Source organism: Abramis brama (genome assembly GCF_963993115.1).
Source record: "Abramis brama genome assembly, chromosome: 20".
Taxonomy (NCBI): domain Eukaryota; kingdom Metazoa; phylum Chordata; class Actinopteri; order Cypriniformes; family Leuciscidae; genus Abramis; species Abramis brama.
Window position 1 is genome coordinate 8,198,851 of NC_139982.1, and position 20,484 is coordinate 8,219,334.

At 40.5% G+C, this 20,484-nt stretch overlaps 1 protein-coding gene across 1 annotated transcript in view; it reads right to left on the reverse strand.

Annotated features, from left to right (window-relative positions):
* Positions 1-20,484, reverse strand: part of LOC311070389 (uncharacterized protein) — a gene marked incomplete at its 3' end in the record, with an annotated part of 173,561 nt that overhangs the window by 12,442 nt on the left and 140,635 nt on the right. The gene's annotated exons all lie outside the window — the stretch shown is intronic.

A 20,484-nucleotide genomic window follows, 5' to 3' on the forward strand; every position in this document is an offset into this window, starting at 1 on the left:
GTGCCAACAAACCTGAAGACGATACAATCTTTCCTAGGATTTTGCGGTTATTACCACCGATTCATTCAGAACTATTCTGCAATCGTTGTCCAGGTTTGAGTAATGATTTATGTTTGTATTTTCCACCATCAGTGGAGTCCAGACTGAAGATACAGATTATTACTGTCAGAATTTACACTACATCAACAGTAAATATGTGTTCACACAGTGTTAAAGAGTCATACAAAAATCTGTTTATGAAGATAATGAGTCAGTGTTTCAATATGATCATCATGTTTTAGGTGTAATATATGATCCTGTCAATCAAACTGAACAGACTGCATTCAGTCACTTCTGCTGTCTGGACGTGATGCTTTCCATTTGAGACACAGAAACTTTTACATTCTTACACAATTACTGTCACAACGGCTGATTCTTGATTTGTGATCATGTTTTTTTATGATTTATGATGCCATTTTAATATATAAGTTAATTATCTCATAAAAAAATGAAATGATCAGTTTGTCTGCGCCGCTTCACTAAAGCAGAAGTGAAAGTGTTCCAGTCCAGATCATGTAACCAATCAAAGAGTGAGACTGAAAACCCCATTTGCATTGTCAGGGTGGAGTGATTGTGATCCTCTCAGAATAGAGCAGCTCTGTCTCCAGAGACCATGTTCAAACCCCAAGAGCTTTATTTGACATTTACTGCTACATCAACCTTCTGAAAAGCACCTGCATCTTCATCTGTTAGTTGAATGATGTTGTCAGACACAAAGTGAACTTGTTGAGAAGCTTTATTGAATGTTGCAGCAAACACAGCAGATTGAAAGATCACACACACACACACACACACACACACACACTCAGTTTCAGTATTGAGTTGTAAATCACTCCAGCTGCAGCACTAGACTCATGTGAATCCTGCCTGACACAGGACACTCAGATACGGCTCATCTTCAGGAGAGAAACATCAGCACTCAGAGCTCTTGTGGAACGAGACCTCATGAGGAGCTCCATCATGTGTTACTCTGCAGACGTACAGCTCTCCCTCTTCCCAGCGTGCTTTGCTGAGGGTCAGGACGCTACTGCGGCTGTAGCGGCCGTCCTGCTGGCTCTCTGCGCTGGTCAGAACCCCCTCGGTGACCTCTGACCCGTCCAGTGTCCAGCTCACCAGCGCCCCCTGTGGAGAGTAAGAGCTGAGCAGGCAGAGCAGTGCGGCTGAGTCTCCAGAGATCTGCAGAGAAGAGGGCGGCAGCAGAGACACTGAGGGCTTCACTGTGGGACCAGCTGCAGGAGACAAACACAACACATTCACACACACACACACACACTGCACTGTATAGTAAAGTATTTTTAATGCATTAATTATGCACTGCTATAAACATTAAAATGCATGTATGATCTAATCAATAAGTGTAACAGCAGTTATAACACATATTATCTATTATCAGGCCGATCTGACTGCTTTAATTCCAGCAATTATTCACTCTGAACATAAATATCTTAAATTTTGAGATATTCACCTGAACTGAAAATGTAACTCAATTTCAAACAGAGTTAAAACACAATTGAATCACACAGAATGAACAAAACACTGAATTATAAGCACAACATGAGCAAAAGAGATTCAGTATCATTGACTGAACTACAGAAAGGAGCAACATTTACATTCTGATGTCAAATCTCTTTTTTCCATGTATGATTTCTACTAGGGATGCCACAATTCTCAATATAATATTGAACCGTTCGGTACGACATCCACGGTTCAATACGCACTTGTGAATTGCGGTATTTTCGGTTTTACGTTTAAATAATTTATGTGCGTTTTATTTCTCTCCGAATTGACTGTTTGTGTGTGCCTGTAAGTCTACAAGCTGACAAGGAAATTCCCCGCGAGTAAATATTCAATCACTATGCTCTAAATTTAGGGGGCGCTTAACCATCATTCCACACTTTAACATGGCGAGCGGCGGTGAAGTGAGGCTACAGTACGAGGAAGCGCCGGCGTCTTTCAAATCCGTGGTGTGGGGACATTTCGGTTTTGCCGTTGAGTATAGTGCCGAGGAAGAAAAAACGGTAAACAATAAAAATAACTGTGTGCAAGCATTGTTTTACACGTGTAGCCTACTCAAACGGAAACACTTCCAACATGACTGCACATCTGCGGCGTCATCACCCAGCAATATCACTGTCTGAAGGCACAAATATGTTTATTTGAAATGGTCAATTTAAAGGGGTCGCACACCGGACGCGCAGCGCCACGTCTTTTAAATTCGAACACATTATTCTCTATGAGTGTACGTAGCGCTACACACACCGTCGGCGCCTTTCGGCGTCTGTCTGCGGCGCCCAGCAACGGCTCAGCACCGTGTTCAAAATCCTGCCGCGCCACAGAGCGCCATCTATATAGTTTTACATTAAATGTACATTTATTTGTCTCAAATCGTCGTTAATGTATATACTGACTTCACCCTGTGCTGCAATATACATTTAGTTTTACATTCATTCACAGAAATCAGCTGCTTGAATGAAAATTGCTGATGTTATCTTATCGGATTTTCAGGTGATATTGTCAATTCATTCAGTTAAACGGAAGCTCTGAGGTAAAGAGATGTCAGTGTTAATTGTTTATTATACAATACACTAAGAACTAGTGGACTTTGCTTAGCTTTTAAGTAAAATAAAGGAGTATTGCAATAAATCGTTTTTATTTTTTTCTCCTTAACCTCTTACGTTACTGTTCCTATTGCCTAAGCACAGAATAACAAAAAAACACTATTATGTGTCAAGCCATCAGAACCGAACCGAACCGAAAACCGTGGTTAAAAAACCGAGGTATGTATTGAACCGTGGGCTAACTGTATTGTTGCATCCCTAATTTCTACAATAAAAGATGAACTAAATATGAACTCAGTGTAGAAATAAATGAAGGAAAAACAAACCTGTAATAAACTGATTAAACTCATAGTGAGACACAGTGTGGAAATATGTTTAGAAATGTATTTTTTTTTTATATTTTATTTTATTTTTTGTTTCTGAAATAATAAGAAATAATGCTATTCTTATAATAATATTATTTGTTTTAGATTAAATAATTATACAAAAATATCAGTGACTCTTTAAAGCCTTTATACATATTGCATTATAAAAAGTATTTTCTCATCAATAATTGTAACCAAGGTTTTAACACATTATAATATTATCTATTCATTGTTACACCTCCAAAAAATTATAATACATTAAAACTCATGACAATAAACAACCAATTCTAGATGTAACAAGGAATTTGCAAATATTATAAAACATTTTAACTTCGATTACAGTTATTTATGAAAACATATATGACATTATAACATACGCTATTGATACCTTTATAATGCATTATACATAAAGGCTTCAAGTAAAGTGTCGACACAATATCTTATAATCATTATTATTAATAAATGTTGTTCTTGTTTCCACTGTAAAACACTTTCTGAAATCTAAGTCGTATTTTTTTATTAGGTGATTAAATAGACAGACTTACCGATCACCAGTTTAGTTCCTCCACCGAATGTGACCCACAGTGATACAATCTAATGAAACGCTCGTACAAAAACCTCTATTCCACTCGAGTGAACACACACTCCAGCAGAGAGAGAGAAACAACACTTCAACACACTGATATTAGAAGATCCTCAGCTCTTCTCAACACTCACTCATTCAGATTTGACTAAATGCTTTCTGATATAACACTGTTTAAAGAAATATATTTGATGAGCTGTGACCTCTGAGGTGACCTTTGACCTCTTTGATCATGGATGATGTTGTGGAGTTTCTCATAATGATGCTTCTGTTCTTCATATGCAGATCAATCATCATGATTCACAGAAAAACCTGCAGCTTCAGACTTCAATCTTCAGTGAAAATCTCTTCAAATAATGAGTTTATTGAATATTAGAGCCAAAGTCAATAGAAAGTGTCAACAATGAAAATATAAAAGGTATTTTGCATGTTCTACACAGTCAAGCATGTTTTCATATTCAAGGTCTGTTCTAAAAGTATCTGGACTGGTTATGAATCTCCACACAAGATCATGAAACGTGAACAAGCTCTAATATGTCTCCATCTTTAACAGCCTGTTTCTTCTCCATTTGATGATTTCAGACACACATGAGGCTTCATGATAGATGGAGTGACACCATGAACTCTGATTAGAGATTCACAATCAGTCCTGATACTTTCTGAACTCATGATTCATGATCTTACTTTAGTGATGGCGGTTCATCTAGTGGAAGTGTAGCAGTGATGATGGTCACATGACTGAATATGGACACAGAGATGGACGTTCATCTGCACATCCTCAGTGTCTCAGGAGTCACAATAAAAATACTAAATAAAGTCATGATTCTGTAACTCTAGTGTATATTAGTTTGTTATCAGCACAAGCTGTTGTAAATCCTGCCCACTTCTTTGCATTGTCAGCACATGCTTCAGTGCTCTGAGAGTGTTTATAGTGCTGTGAGTTTAACACTTCATGACTGAGAGCAGAACAGAACACACTCTTCATCATCACACAAGACTAAACTACAGCAATGAACACAATCAACATCTTCATCTGGACCATTGCACTGTTTATTCAAGGTAAGACGTAAAAACTGACTCTGGTTTTGGTGTTTTTGTAAAAGTATATGATGATAATAGTTTTAAACACTAATAGTTTTTCTTTTCTCTTCTTCAGAATCCAGAGGAGTGACTCTGACTCAACCTGAAGTTAAAACTGTCCAACTGAGTCAAACAGCAACAATAGAGTGTAATATAGATGTAGGAATATACTATAATGACTTAGCCTGGTATCAGCAGAAACCTGGAGAAGCTCCTAAACTCCTGATTTATTATATAAACAGCCGTAATACTGGAACTCCATCTAGATTCAGTGGCAGTGGATCTGGCAGTGATTTTACTCTGACCATCAGTGGAGTCCAGACTGAAGATACAGGAGATTATTACTGTCAGAGTTATCACAGTGGTGGTGTGTTCACACAGTGATAAAGAGTCGTACAAAAACCTCTGTCAGTCAGACGTCACAGTGACTGCACTGATACAGCTGAGAGAAACTGCAGCTGCTGATGGAGGATCACAAACTACACAATATCAAACCTTTCACTGACTTTATTCATTTATTATTATGTAAGTAAACATATAATATAATCTTATATCACTTACTAAACTGGACACAAATGTGGAGAAAATGTGCTTGTTCCTATAAAACTTGCCACTACAATGTAATCGAACTGTAGGAAAGTCAATCACTTTAACTGCACTTCAATCCTTCACCACTGAGTTCACTTTCAAAAGCTACAGTCGATGCTGCGCTGCTTAGCGCTTTGGGAACGTCTTTAAATGTGACCAGCTGTAGTGTAAACAGGTCGATAGAATTGACTCGGAGGTAATATAGCCTCGGTCGATGACATCATCGGCGCGTCCCCGCGACACGAGGCTATAAATAGATGAGCCACAGGTGCATCGTCAGGTCTTTTGTTTTCAGACCACTCTGTGTATGTGTGTCAAGCAATCTCTCTTTCTACAAAACTCACTTCAGATCTTTGTTAGGAGTCAGGAGTCATCTGGCAGTGTGCAGATTTCTCTCTTTCTCATCTCAACATACAAGTGAAAAGAGTTCAAGTTAAAAGAAATCAGCTGGTTAAAAATGAGTAGACAGCAGAGTAAGCGATGTGTCCCTCCATGTTCTCGTCCTATGACAGAACTGGATACACACACTTACTGCTTTGTTTGTTTGGGAAAGAACATGCTGCCCTTGTGCTTCAGCATGGTGATTGCGAGCACAGTGGAATGTTCAAAGTTAAAGTGCTTCGCGTTCACTTTGCTTATTTCAAAGGGGTAGCGCCCACAATGATTGTGGAGCTTGCGTGTCGATCTGTCTGAGAAGCGAGAGACGGTGCGTCTCTATCGCTCGCTCTCTCTCCAGATCACAATGTCCTTTTGCCTGACTACTGAAGCGTGCCTCGGCGCTTCTTCGGCTCGGGCAGAGGATATTGAATCCCGTGAGTTTGCCGCCTCCGAACGTTTCTCCCGTGATAATAAAAGGAGAACTGCTTGGGGCGATCGTGAGTGCAGTGGCTAGATTACTCTGATAACAACAAAAAGAGTCCCATAAAAACACTCACAGTCTATACATAAAGATTGTAAATATTTGTGTCTTGTGTCCTCAACATCGAGCCATTCTACTATCGCGGGTGCGAGGGCACACGATTATAAGATACTGCCTTAGTTTGGAGAGACGCTTGCGGGCTATCTCTCATCTATTTATATTTATGCGGCTCATGTATTTATAGTGTCGTGGGTGCGTGCCGTTGACGTCACCGACCGAGGCTATATTATATTGGTCAATTCTATTGACATGTTTCAGCACTATATTCACAGCTGGTCACACTTAAAGACGTTCCCAATTCGCTAAGCAGCGCAGCATCTCATTCCGCTTTTTCAGGGAACAGGGTTACAGTCAAGTAACCCGGAACGTTCCCTATCTGTCAGTGAGAGAGTTTTCCTGGACACTTCAACGAGCATCTAGAAAGAGAAATTTCTCACTTCACATCAGAAGGCCTACTCTCTCATCCCTGCATAGAAACACACGTACGAATGAGACGCAAAAATTAAAATGATTAAAAGCACCATTTTTAAGGAAAATCACACTGACGCACATTGTGACAGAAACCCTTAACAATGTTCTAACACCATAAATGCAGTGAATATGATACAAATTGAGAAAAATATAATGAGTGTTAATATAAAAAAAAAAACGTCCTTGTAATAATGATAAACTTTCTCGTAATTATGACTTAACATCTAATAATAATGTTACGAGTTTCAAAGTGAGTAACTGGAGTAACAAAAAGATTTTGACTGGGGTTCACTACTCTCAACTCTCGATGTCAGCCTGGAAGACAAAATCATACTCAGTCAGAGAAAGAGCGAACCGCCATCTTCATTTCCAAATCTCAATATCTTTATTACAAATGTATCAAATTATAGTATAAAACAATAACATTCCCTTTGTGTAAATTATGTTTCAGTTTCAGTGCAATTTCAATTTAAGCACCTCAATAAAGGTTTTCTCTTTACTCTTCACATATCAGCGGGCGACATTTCACACTCATATTCACAAAATAATTATGTCTCTGGAACAATAAACATCACTCTTTTTTCCTTTAAAGTGCAACAATATCCCAAGGATAGATACTATTTTAAGCTATACAGTTATTTATATATGTTTATATAACTAGTTTTCTTTTAAACTTACTAATGAAATAATATGAATCACAAACCCTCTTTTGCTGTATACAAACTTACAAATGACTTTAAAGTCACAGCATGAATATCACACACTGGGAAAACTGTTCAAATTATAATACACTGTCAGACACAGACAGCCAACTGCTTCTGTAACTTTAGTAATAACTCTCTTTTCTTAACATTTACAATATTTTATAACCTGTCAGGATACCTTAAAACACGAAATAAAAACATTTCTAGGGAGTGAGGACCTCTATGCACCGATTCACACATTCAGTTACAATACCCACGTGTTATACAGCCGCTAGCGCCATTGTTTACACATGGTTTCTCCCGCGATTATAAACGCGGCTCTCTAACTCGGTTTCACACATCAAACAGTCCATCACAGTTTCAATACACTTCAGGAAGAAACAGTTCATATGATTGTTTTTTACAGGGTACGAACCTGGAAGACAAAATCATACACGGTCAGAGAAAGAGCGAACCGCCATCTTCATTTCCAAATCTCAATAGCTGTGTCCCAATGTTGAAGGCTGCATCCTTCGAAGGACGCAGACTTCAAGGATGCAGCCTATGCATCCTCTGAAGGACACACCATGTAGCCTTCCTAGGATTTCCTAATTGTGCAACCAGGTGTTCCCGATCACGACACCCATTTTTTCCTGAATTGTTCTAAAAAAGCAGAAAAGGGTACTTAACACAGAGGAGCAATCTTAAGTGCATTAACACTGCAAAATATGACACATCAAGACATGCATACAAAATACTTAAAGGAGCATTGCGTAGGTTTTTACTTAAAAAAATCTTTAAGATAGAGTTTTCATTTGTACATGTTTGAGCCAACCATGATGTAATAAAAAGAATGACACCTCGACTGTCCACCACGGTTGCCTCTATCAGCCTGTAGGCTCAATCGTGTGTGGAGGAGCCGGGCCCGAATCGGCGCGAAAATTCACAAAATGTGACGTCATGCGCGTTCTCGTCTACTTGGGTTTACAACTGTACGGCACGGCAGCCATTATAGTAAGCAGCGGCAATCGGTGTTTTCAAATGGACTCTGCGGATGGAAAGAAGCGACCAGCCCCCAGCACAACTCAGACACCCACCGACACTCCTCGGAAGTGTAAAAAAAAAAAAAAAAACGTATCTAGTGTGGCAAAAAGAGAGAGCGACCGTCGTCGTGCAAAGACTAGAGTCAACATCGGAGCGGCATTTGATTCTTGGCGGGAGCTCCGGTCAGCGCTGGGTTTAAAAACAGATCCCGAGCTGGCTTTCTTTTTACTGCAAAGGTAAGACATAGTTACAGGCCATTTGCAATATATTATTATTTCATTGTTTTTGTGGTGTAATGCTAACGATAGTATGCTAGCCAAAATGTGGATGCTAGGTAGCCAGCCACGGGACCGTTTCAAAAAGTTACTGTCTTTTATGAATTATCTTTATTCAGAGCACGAATGCATTAAGATTGTTACTCCATAGAAGTATTAAAATGGCCAAAGAAGTACTGGTTGGGTTGTTATGTATGTTGGCTTTTTTGCTAAAAGTGTTTAGCTAAATTTATTGGCTAGTAGGGCAAGCCATGACAAACTTCGTAACTATAACGTTAACGTTAGCCCTTTACAAAGAGCGCCTCTGAACCATCTGATGTTCTCCTGTCCTGAGGTGCGCGTACATACAGGATTAAGTGTAGGATTGAGGATTAAGTAGTGTACACATGAGGGGAGACTAGATACACAGAAACACTAACAAAAGTAACACTTGTAAATGTACTCTGTACTCCCAGCTTTCTAACAATGGCTATTTGTTTACAGCTATGAGAAAACAACACTGTCAGGAGGAAAGGGTCCATCTACGTCGACACCTATGAAGGTGTTAGAATTGCCAGACCTTCCTAGTTCAGTAACTACAGGGGAATCAGACAGGAATGTTTTATTTTATCCTTGCTCTATTGAAAATGCACTTTAGAAATCAGAATTACTACTATGCATTATGGCGGTGTCACAATGTAATTTGACTGTTGATGGCATTCTGTTCAATTCTGTTGTGTGTGATTTGGCTATGGCACAATGTGTTAGTTTGTAATACCAAAATACTATTTAAACAGGTATGACTTCCAAATAGCAGGAGTACAACCGCTGACAGAAGATCAAGCATTGGGGCTATTGGAGGAAAGGTAAACATGTGTGTCATTATTATGAATAAAATGCAAATCTTTTCATTTTTCTATATTGTGACATTGTCAATTTTGTGCTTCACATATTCATGCTGTGTGTTTCTGTAGCATCAAATCACTGGAGTTGCGGGATCACTCAGTTCTTATAGATGAAAAGCAAGCCAACAGCCTTGAGAACAGTGTGTAAGTTACAAATGATCAACACCATACTTTGGCTTCTAGCATGTCAATATTACAGTTTGTGTGTACTAATGAATTATTTCTCCCTGTTTTTGCTATTACAGGATAGAATTGCTGGACGAACTGGCCTCAGACCCATCTGATGCAGACTATGTCCCACCTATCTATGTGCGGTATGTATTAGGGCTGGACAAAAAAATAGATTTTTCGATTAATCGTTTTTTAAAATGTGGTCGATTCAAAATCGATTCTCAAACGCCAAGAATCGATTTTTTTTTCCATCTTTATTTATCTATTACCCAAGAATTAGTTTTCCTCCACTGTTCATATAGGCTTGCAAACTCAATTTTATAGCTAATGCTATGAGATTGTATGTTAGTTTTTTATCTAAATCATAAAATAACCTCAATTAGTGCTGCACGTTTAATCATATCGCAATCGCGATGTCAAGCCTATACGCAATTAGGCTATATGACGCAAAATGCTACGATTTTGTATGAAATAAACAAATTTGGGCTTTTAACGCAATGCAGCATCTGTAAATTGTTTGTCATCCTTTGGCTAGTGTTACATGATCCCGCTCTTATTCATGCAAATGCTTTTAAACCATTCATACGCGACAAGACAAAATAGATCTCGCTGCCTGTGAATGTCGAGACTGTCACACAGAAAAACTTGCGATGATATCGTGCGTGCGCACAAGACAGCCCAGAATAGAGTTATATTTCGCGCTTGAACGAACAATAAAACACACAATAATGCCAAAATGTCTTTTTGTTGAGTATTTTCATAACATAAGAACAGTCTTATGATGAACGTGAAGAGTTATGACTCGTGAGAGAATGAGGCGCGTGTGAGATTCGTGTCTCTGACAGCAGCGGCTGGTCTTAAAGGGACAGTACACAGTAGCCACTAATTATCTCTGTCGTTAAAGTTAATCAAATAACAAAGGGAACAGAGAAAAACACTCACTGCTCTTGACTAAAGAACTTTTTTAACTTTGATTAGTCTATATATAATTTATAATTAATGCAGCACAGACTGTTTGATAACTTTATTCAATTTATGTATATGGCCTAGCTGTTAGACAGGAAGGGCACAGATACAAATTATATGCAATGTTTTTATATGGGTTTATGTGAGGATTGTTAACCTGTTTGATCAAGACTAGGCCTGTCGCGATAGTCGATAAGTCAATTAATCGCACGATAAAAAAAAATGAGCTCGATAATTTTTCCGGCCGCGATAATTCCATTTGCATGCTTGTTTGTTTTCCTCGTCTCTCTCTCTCTACCAAAGAGACTGGATGACCACTCTCGGTTCTTTAGCGTATAGGAGGAGTGAACTCTCTTGTCAGTTGCATGGTCTTTGTGTGGGGAGGCGGCGCGCGGCGCTGGTCAGTCACATGGTCTTTGTATGGGAAAGCGCCGGCGGGACTGTTTGCGGCGCCTTCCGGGAGAGAGAGAAGACGCTAGTTGTGAGTTGCGACAGCGAGCCCGATCACATGAAAATGCGTATCTATACCACGAATGTTATTTCTCGTGCCATTTATACGCCAAAAATAGTTTTCGCGTGCATATGATACGCTCTTTATGGCGTGTAATACGCACGCACTCCTCACCCCTAATCCTAACCAAGTGTTTTCAGTGCGTAGCATACACGCAATAAAGTGCGTCTCCGTCTTCCCGACAGTACACAATCACTTGACAAAGTAACAGGAGTAACAGTGCAAAATTGTGCGATATGGCTTGTTGAGGCTTTTTTTTATTTGTTTACAAAGGTCCTAACTGGCAGTTGTGCCTGTTATGGAATGTATCACTATTTATGCCTAATGTCTAAAGCCTAATGTTTAATATTTTTTGAAGTGCAATTTTGTTTACATCCATTTTATTTATTAACAGACATTTATTTTGTTAACAGACACTAAGAGTCCATTGCTTTTATTGTTTTTGGTTGTTTTGTTCATTTTTTTTTGGATATTTAAAATGTTTTCCGTTTTCAATGTTTAATATTCTTTAGAAATAAAAGTTTATAGATCGTTGAAAAGGTGTACCTGCATTATTATGCCATTATAATTATATTAGATGAAAATGGTCTCAGAACGACAATATTATCGTTTATCGCGATAATTTCTTGGACAATTTATCGTCCAGCAAAATTTGTTATCGTGACAGGCCTAATCAAGACATGCGACTGTTCTGACTTGTCCAATTTTCAGCATCAATTTTTCATCTTGCATCAAAATCCTGTCTATTCATTGTATGCATTTGAAATATAGAGTTGGGTTCTGTTTTAATGTACCCAAGTGTACCTAAAATAAAAAGAGTTTAATATACAGGTTTGTGGCTCTTAATTTCTTTTTATTAATTAAACACTTGAAAACTTATGTTCACTTTTCTTTTCTTTTTCTTTTTTTAATAAATATAGGATTTGTATTAAATATTCATTGAGTCGAATCGAAATCTAATTCAGAATCGAAATCGAAAAATCGAATCGAAATCGAAAATCGAATCGAGAATCGAAATCGAATCGATTTGAGAGCTTGTGAATCGAAATCGAATCGAATTGTAACATCTGAATCGATACCCAGCCCTAGTATGTATTGTGGCAATGTTACAAGCTAGTGAGATATCAATCAATGTTAATATTTTTTTTTTTTTTTTTTTAGTTATCTGGAAAATAGTCTATATTCATATTTTTCACTTGGGTGTTTTTATGATGTTTTTTTTACACAGTGCTAATGTAAAAGCCCTGAAAAGGGGAATAGTTGAGTGAAAGATGCACAGACACAAACTTTCCTCGGATCATGTGTGTAATGACTCACTATAGAAAAACATATGCAACGTCAGTACAGTTTACATACAAAAATAATATTCCATACGTTATACATACAATTCTAAACATTATCTCTGGTCTGGTCAGCAATTATACCTGCAGAAGTATTTCCCACTTTTAACTACAGAGTAAATACGGCAATACACAAGAGATACAAAACACAATTATGCTGATAACATACATGTATAACACTTTACACCTCTAATAATACTCAGTATATTTTAGAACCGTATAACTTACAGTCAGACCAAAACTACGACAAGTGCGACGTCACTGCATAGCTACTAAGGGCCGTTCTTTCATCCACGCGGTTAACATTGCTAAAGGCTCATTTTGCTAGCTTACTCGTCGTCATGTAATTAACGCCCAAACTTCACAATGTTCGACTAACTGTGCTAAAAACACTCTCCTCGACACATGTACACATTCACATAATACCCTGGTAACTAATAACACGTATTATAAAAGATTTGTACCTGAAAAGGGGAATAGTTGAGTGAAAGATGCACAGACACAAACTTTCCTCGGATCATGTGTGTAATGACTGAAGGGAGGACGCGAGGTGCATCGTAACATAGCTCACACGTTCCCCCTGCTGGAGCCCTCTAGTAACTACAACACTCTTGTTCACACTTACTGCTGTTGTTGTTAGAATGACATTTTGCACATGAAAAATAAGAAATAAAAAAGTACTGTACTGTAACTGCTGCAACTAACAGTAACAACTTTAACCATAATATATGATATACCATTTAACTATGAGAATGGTAAAATTACCTTACTATGAACCCATTAACCTATATTCTACTACTTACTCAAATGCTTGCTATGACTTACTGATAAAACACATTATTTCCATCTGTCACATACTTCCCCTCAAAATTAGATGTTGTCCTCAACATCATTCCCTCTAACCATACGTTCAAACATGTTCAAAACGCTTTTTACAGACTGGAACTCTTTTGATACATTCTGTTTTCAGTTCACATAACACATACTGTATAAGTCCAATATTTGGAGAAATGGTTGACGCTTTACAGTCCATTGCATGAATACTCCACAGTTGACTTGTGTAACAAAGTCCTCAACTGTGCAATGTTTGTGACATCAGTAGCACTCTGCTTTCTCATGAGTCAATGAGTGCAAAGCAGTTTAAACTGTTAAACGCAGGAATAGTTTTTTTTTTAGCTTACATTCCACACAAATAAAGGTGCTGGTTGTAGTATGACTGTACTGGTTGTGCCCATAACTGAGTCCTTACATAGGAGGGCAATGCAGCAAGGCTGTAACAGGATGGGGTTCCAATTTTGTCATAACTGAAGGTCTTTGGTGGCCTACGTTGCCTCTGCGGCCGCTGAGGTCTGGTCTCCAGCTCTACTTCGAGTGTGTTACCCACTGAGGGCAGTGATGTTTCCTCCCCCGTCTCACGTGCGATGTTGTCCTGGACATCCTGGTTGTCTGTTGGGTTATCATCACTATGTTTTATCTGAGGTTGTTCTGGTGCGTGTTCATTTAGCTCTGGTTGAATCACATCAGCTGTTAAGACAGGAGTCTCTCTCACTGATTCTGGTGGGTGAGCAAAGATCTGAGGTGGCACACAATAGTAATCCTCGTCATCATCCTCTTCCTCTGAATCCTCTCTGACTTTATCAGCCACTGCAGTTTTCCTTTTTGGTTTCACAGGTGGGCGTACTTCAGCTTCCAGCGGTAAGTGATCGCATGGTAACAGGAGGTTTCGATGCAGGATCCTGGTTTTTCCTTTCCCTTGTTCAGGTCTCAGCTCATAAATGGGAACATCCCCTCCCACTTGACGGACTACAGTATGGATGGTGTCTTCCCAGTGATTCCTTAATTTTCCAGTCCCACCACGAGGGGTCATGTTTCGGATTAACACACGGTCCCCTGGGTACAACACTGAACTCCTTACCTTGGTATCATACATCCTCTTGTTCCGCTGAGCAGATTTGTGTGCATTCTCCCTTGCGATAGCATATGCCTCCTGCATTCCTTGCTTCCATGTTTCAACATATTCACGCTGGCTGCAACTTCCATCTTCTGCGGGCAAGCTGAACAACGTGTCAATAGGTAATCTTGGAGAACGGCCGTACAATAGATAGAATGGGGAAAAGCCTGTTACCTCTGTACGTGTGCAGTTATAAGCGAATATGAGCTTATTCAAAGAGTCTTTCCAGTTCATCTTGTCTTTGTCTGTGAGAGTCTTGAGCATCTGTATTAACGTTCGATTAAAACGTTCTACTTGGCCATTTCCCTGTGGGTGATACGGAGTCGTCCTCGATCCAGCTACACTGCAGTATTTGCTCAACTGTGAGAAGAGTTGATTCTCAAACTCACCTCCCTGATCATGATGAATGCGTGTTGGAAACCCGAATTTCAGAGCATAATCGTTGAATATTTTGTCAGCCACTGTCTTTCCAGATTTCGATGTTGTCGGGTACGCCTGTGCAAAACGTGTAAAATGATCTACAAGTACTAGTATATACTCGTAGCCGCCTTTGCACTTATCTAGATGGAGGAAATCTACTGACACAAGTTCAAACGGCTGGGTGGTGACAATGTTTGTTAAAGGGGCCCTTGTTTCACGGCTAGGTTTTTTCTGTTTCAGGCAATTACAGCTCATTACATATTGCTCTATTTCACGCTGCATGTACGGCCAGAAAAAGCGGTCTCTTATCAGCGATATTGTTCTGTCTGTGCCTTGGTGTCCCATCTGATTGTGCAGCTCTTTTAGTGCTGTAACTTTGTGTTTTTCAGGCAATACCAGTTGTTTCCTGTGGGCTGTCTTTCTCCATAGGACCCCATTTTCGTCTACTTCCAGTTTTTCCAATTCTCGGAGGAGACAACAACTCTGTGCATTGAGTTTTCTCAGTTCCTGACGCACGGGCCTCACTCCAGACAACTTGCACTGCAAAACTGGTCCAATATGTGAGTCGTCTCTCTGATCCTGCTGTATCTGTGTTGGTGTTAAGGAGACAAGTGATGCACCTTGAGCCTCGAACAAATTCTTAACAGAGATGGCCATCGACCATGAGGCATTTGACTCTGGCTGTGTTTCTACTGCCTGAGCAGTTGTTCCCACTGCATCATAAGACATTTCTTCTGTGCACTCATTCATCAGTTTTTCAACGTCGACTGGCATCCTAGACAAACTATCGGCATCAACGTTCTCTTTGCCAGGGCGATATTTGATGGTAAAGTTGAAGTCTGCTAATTCTGCTACCCATCTACTTCCTGTAGCGTTCAACTTAGCAGTGGACAACACATAAGTCAAAGGGTTATTGTCACTGTAAACTGTGAAAAAGGGGGCGTAATACAAATAGTCACGGAATTTTTCTGTAATCGCCCACTTAAGGGCGAGAAATTCCAGTTTACCTGAATGGAGATGATAGTTTTTTTCTGACGCTGACAGTGTCCGGGAGCCGTATGCTATAACACGCAGCTTTCCATCTTGTTTCTGATAGAGCACAGCTCCGAGTCCCTTATTAGATGCGTCTGTGTGCAGTACAAATGGCTGGGAAAAATCTGGGAATGCCAGGACAGGTGGTTGGACCAGGCAGTCTATCAGTCGCTCAAGAATTTTTTGGTGCGAGGCTGTCCATTCAATTGGTGTGTGAGATGGCACCACTTTTGCATTTCCCCTTTTCTGCAACTTCCTTCCCTCAGATTGTGGGCTTTCCATGTGCACAGATCCCCTAGTTAACTCATACAGGGGGCTAGCGATGCGAGAAAAGTCTTTTATGTACTGGCGATAATAGCTCAACAGTCCCATAATCTGTCTTAACTCGCCAACTGTTCTGGGTTTCTTGTCTCTTAAAACTCTGATGGCAGCAGTGTCAGCAGGATCAATTTTGTTCCCTTCTGCTGATACTATTCTCCCAAGGTAGCGCATTTCAGCTTTGAATAACTCACATTTGCTTGGTTTTAATTTGATGCCGTACTGTCTCAGTCTCTGCAATACTGTTCTTACATCACCGACATGGCTTTCAAATGTTTTGCTGAACACTAAAGTATCATCCAAATATGGGACACAGATTTTGTCTCGGATGCCTTCCAGGCAGTCCTCCATGCAGCGCTGGAAAGCGGCTGGAGCATTCATGAGCCCGAATGGGATCCTGGTCCATTCGTACAGGCCCCAGGGTGTCACAAAAGCTGTCAGGTGCCTGCTGTCTTTTTCCATAAACCCCTGATGGTAGGCCTTTCCCTGATCTAACAGTGAGAACATGGTGTTTCCTCCAAGGCCATCCATGATATCCTGGACTCTGGGTATTGGCTGTCTGTCAGGGTGGGTCTTCCGATTTAACTCCCTGTAATCTATGCACAGTCGTAAAGAGCCACATTTCTTTCTTACGCAAACAATGGGTGAAGAGTAGGATGAGTGGGATTTCTCAATCCACCCTTGTGCAATCAAATCTGTTAAATAGTCCTTCATTTCCTCGTATAAGGGCTTAGGGACTGACATGTAGGTTCGTGCTACAGGCTCAGGATCTTTCAATGAAATTTTCAAATGGAGCTTCTCAATACAGCCTATGTCACTATCCGATCTGGCGAAAGAGTTTGACTCCTCCCTCAGCATCTCACGAACAACCTTCCTCTGCTTTTCGTCCAGATGGCTGAGATCGATAGGGGGATCCCAAAGCTCTGTACTTGTCTCCTGGTTTTTGGTGTGCTGGGCCTTAAGGTTGTTTACATCAACAGGTGAGTGTGTTTCCTTAATAACATTGAGTGGATATACAGATGTGACTGACTGTGCTGTGCCGATAACTACTCTTCCTGTTAATGTGATGTCATGGTCAGTGGCATTCTGTACACTCAGGATAATGCTTGGTTGTGCTCCTTTCCTCACCTGGACAAGTGTGTCACAAAATTCAAGCCCCTCTGGCCACTCGGGATTGTCATCAGGCTCATATACTAATGTTGTGTCTTCCTTAAATGGTCTCACATTTATCCTACACTTTACTTGGACAGCACTATGACTGGGTATACGCATTCTCTGGCTGGCTATTCTCACTAGGTACTCACTTGTTCGCTCAACGCTCACTGCTTTAATGAATGCCTTAGCTGTCTTTTTCTTTAGGTCAGGAAAAGCCATTTTCACAGTATTTATCAATTTATCTTCCTCTGTGTCATTTGTCTGGTTTTTCTGACTGTTAATGACTACACGTTCAATGACATTGAAGCCAATAATGGGGCGGGGCTGTTGGCCGCCTTTCATAACAAGTATGGGGACATGAAACTCTTCAGCGCCTGCTGCTAGCTTAAAAGTCACTTCTACCCATCCCACATAAGGCATCTCTGTACCATTGGCTGCCTCAATCTGCAACGGATCATCTGGATCAACTATCTCGGCTATGTCTCTCAGCCTGATGGCAGGGAAATTGTCAGCTTTCCATGCCTCATCAATTGCAGACACCTGTGAGCCGGTATCCCAGAGCACTTGGGTTCTCTTCCCTTGTAGGTAGCAGTTGAGCAGACATTTCTTCCCCACCAGTTCAGTCACTGTCGAATGTTCCTTTATCAGGGTGTTTCTTTTTTTGTCAGTCATCATCTTGCATGCATGTGTTTGTTGTGTTTTTGGTTCAGGGTGGGTGGGTGGCTTACAGTTTCCTTTATGTGCTGGCCAGTGATCACCCTGACATTCTATGGAACAATAAAACGCTGTCTTACACACTGAGCATCGTTGGAACTCCTGATGTTTCTCTTGGTCTCCACAGTTAGCGCATTTTTGGGACACTCTGACAGAACTGGTCACTCCCTGTCCCTTGGGGGCAACCACTCTTCGTTTAAAGGGGTCTCTCTAATGGCACTGGGCGGTCCTCTGTATCCTTTGCAGCCTGCACGAAAATGTTCACTACTCCCACACCTGTAGCAATGTTCGCAGTATTCCTCCCCTCGACGCTGGCACATCAAGCATCTTGGTTTGGGGCGTGGCATTGGATACCTTTGTGGTGCCAACCTCTGCTGAAACTGGGCTGTTGCTGTCTTTAGTCTTGGGCCACCAGCAGTTTGGTACTCCTGCACTGGTCCACTTGGCTGATGAAAAGCTGTGGCACTCTCTTTGTTCCAGGTCGTGAACTGTGGCTGAGCATAAGCTGGATGGTTGGTTGCACTGTAGCCAATCTCTTTGCCAGTAGGAGGATACAGTTTTGGTACGGCTTCTGTCTTATGAATGGATTCTCTGATTTGTGATATCTCTGCCTTGAGGTCTTTCAAGATTACTATGTCGGCTTTGATTTCCTTTAGGTCTGAAAGAACATCGGGAGGGAGTGTGGCAATGTTTTGTCGAGCTGCACATTTTTTGTCGCCACTTGCATCACTAGACTGGACAGCGTGGACGCCAGTGTGTCTCTGTGGAGTAGTCAGTCTCTTTTTGTCTTGTCTCTCTTTCTCATTAGCGCATGCCGAATTTAGTCTCTCTAAGAGCAACTCATCAGAAGTAGTCGGCTGCAACAGGTAAGGCTGGAGATCAGTTTTGATGCTGTCATTTTGTAGCCCTGTGAGTACGGTGTGCATGAACATGCTCTGCACTAGTGCGGGGTCATACTTGAGGCTAGACTCAGCTTCCTGTGATGCAAACAATATTTTCTGTCTTAAGTCCATAGCTCTGATTAGAAAATTCTGTGGAGTTTCTCTATTGCTCTGAACTTCTGTGGTCAGCTGTTTATATAGCTCAGTTGCACTCATCTCTTGGTAGTGTGATCGTAGGATCCTTCTAAGGGTTGGCAGAGACAGATCATTTTTCCCTTCAAGATAGCTCCGCAGCTGCAGGCCGGGTACAATGGCTCTAATGACGGCATCTACTATTTCTAATTCAGGGTAACCTTTACTGAGACCATTCTCGATTTGACGAGCCAAGCTGGAGAAGGTAAGCCTGTCCTTTTGTCCAGGTTCGCCAATCTGACCAGAGATTTTGTAGTCTTTTCACCATGGCGGGCTGTTTGCATGAGCATGGGATATGTGAACTGAGGTAGCTTCATGGTTTACTGCACTCTTTGTGTTCCTATTAGCCCGTTCCTGCATTTCAGTTTCCTTCTGTTGTACCATGAGTTTTAATTGCTCTAGCTCTTTCTTTAATTTTTCCTGCTCCTCATTATCTTTTGCTTTTTCTGATGTGTCATTTTTACTAACCTCTTGCAGGGTTTTTATCATGTCCATGAGACTTAACAGATCGGACATGCCTTCATCTTCGAGTTCACTTAGTTCATCATTTTCAATGTACTGGATAATATGGGAAACAAGAGCATTACGAGTTTTCCCAGTAATCTTTTCTCGATTTGTTCCTGATATTTCAAGAAAGTCACTTATCTGCATTAACTCATCTGTAGTGAGTTGAAAAAGAGCTCCTTTAACCTCAAAACGCAAATTCTCAACCTCTGGATCCATTTTAGCAGGTGAGCTACAAACAGGGCTGTGGTGTGATGTGTTGCCTGTTACCGTGGGTTTTGCTGCTCCCTAGTGGACACTGCACCTCAGGATACACGCTTTCCTTGGCTAGGCTTTCCCTCCAACCGTGACTGCAGTCTCTGCCACCTGGGTTACTTTTATGAGATGATCGATGTGTGGTTTCTTCCTCTGCCTCAGGACACCAACCTCACTTCTCTCATCCCAGCGGTGCCTCCAAATGTAAAAGCCCTGAAAAGGGGAATAGTTGAGTGAAAGATGCACAGACACAAACTTTCCTCGGATCATGTGTGTAATGACTCACTATAGAAAAACATATGCAACGTCAGTACAGTTTACATACAAAAATAATATTCCATACGTTATACATACAATTCTAAACATTATCTCTGGTCTGGTCAGCAATTATACCTGCAGAAGTATTTCCCACTTTTAACTACAGAGTAAATACGGCAATACACAAGAGATACAAAACACAATTATGCTGATAACATACATGTATAACACTTTACACCTCTAATAATACTCAGTATATTTTAGAACCGTATAACTTACAGTCAGACCAAAACTACGACAAGTGCGACGTCACTGCATAGCTACTAA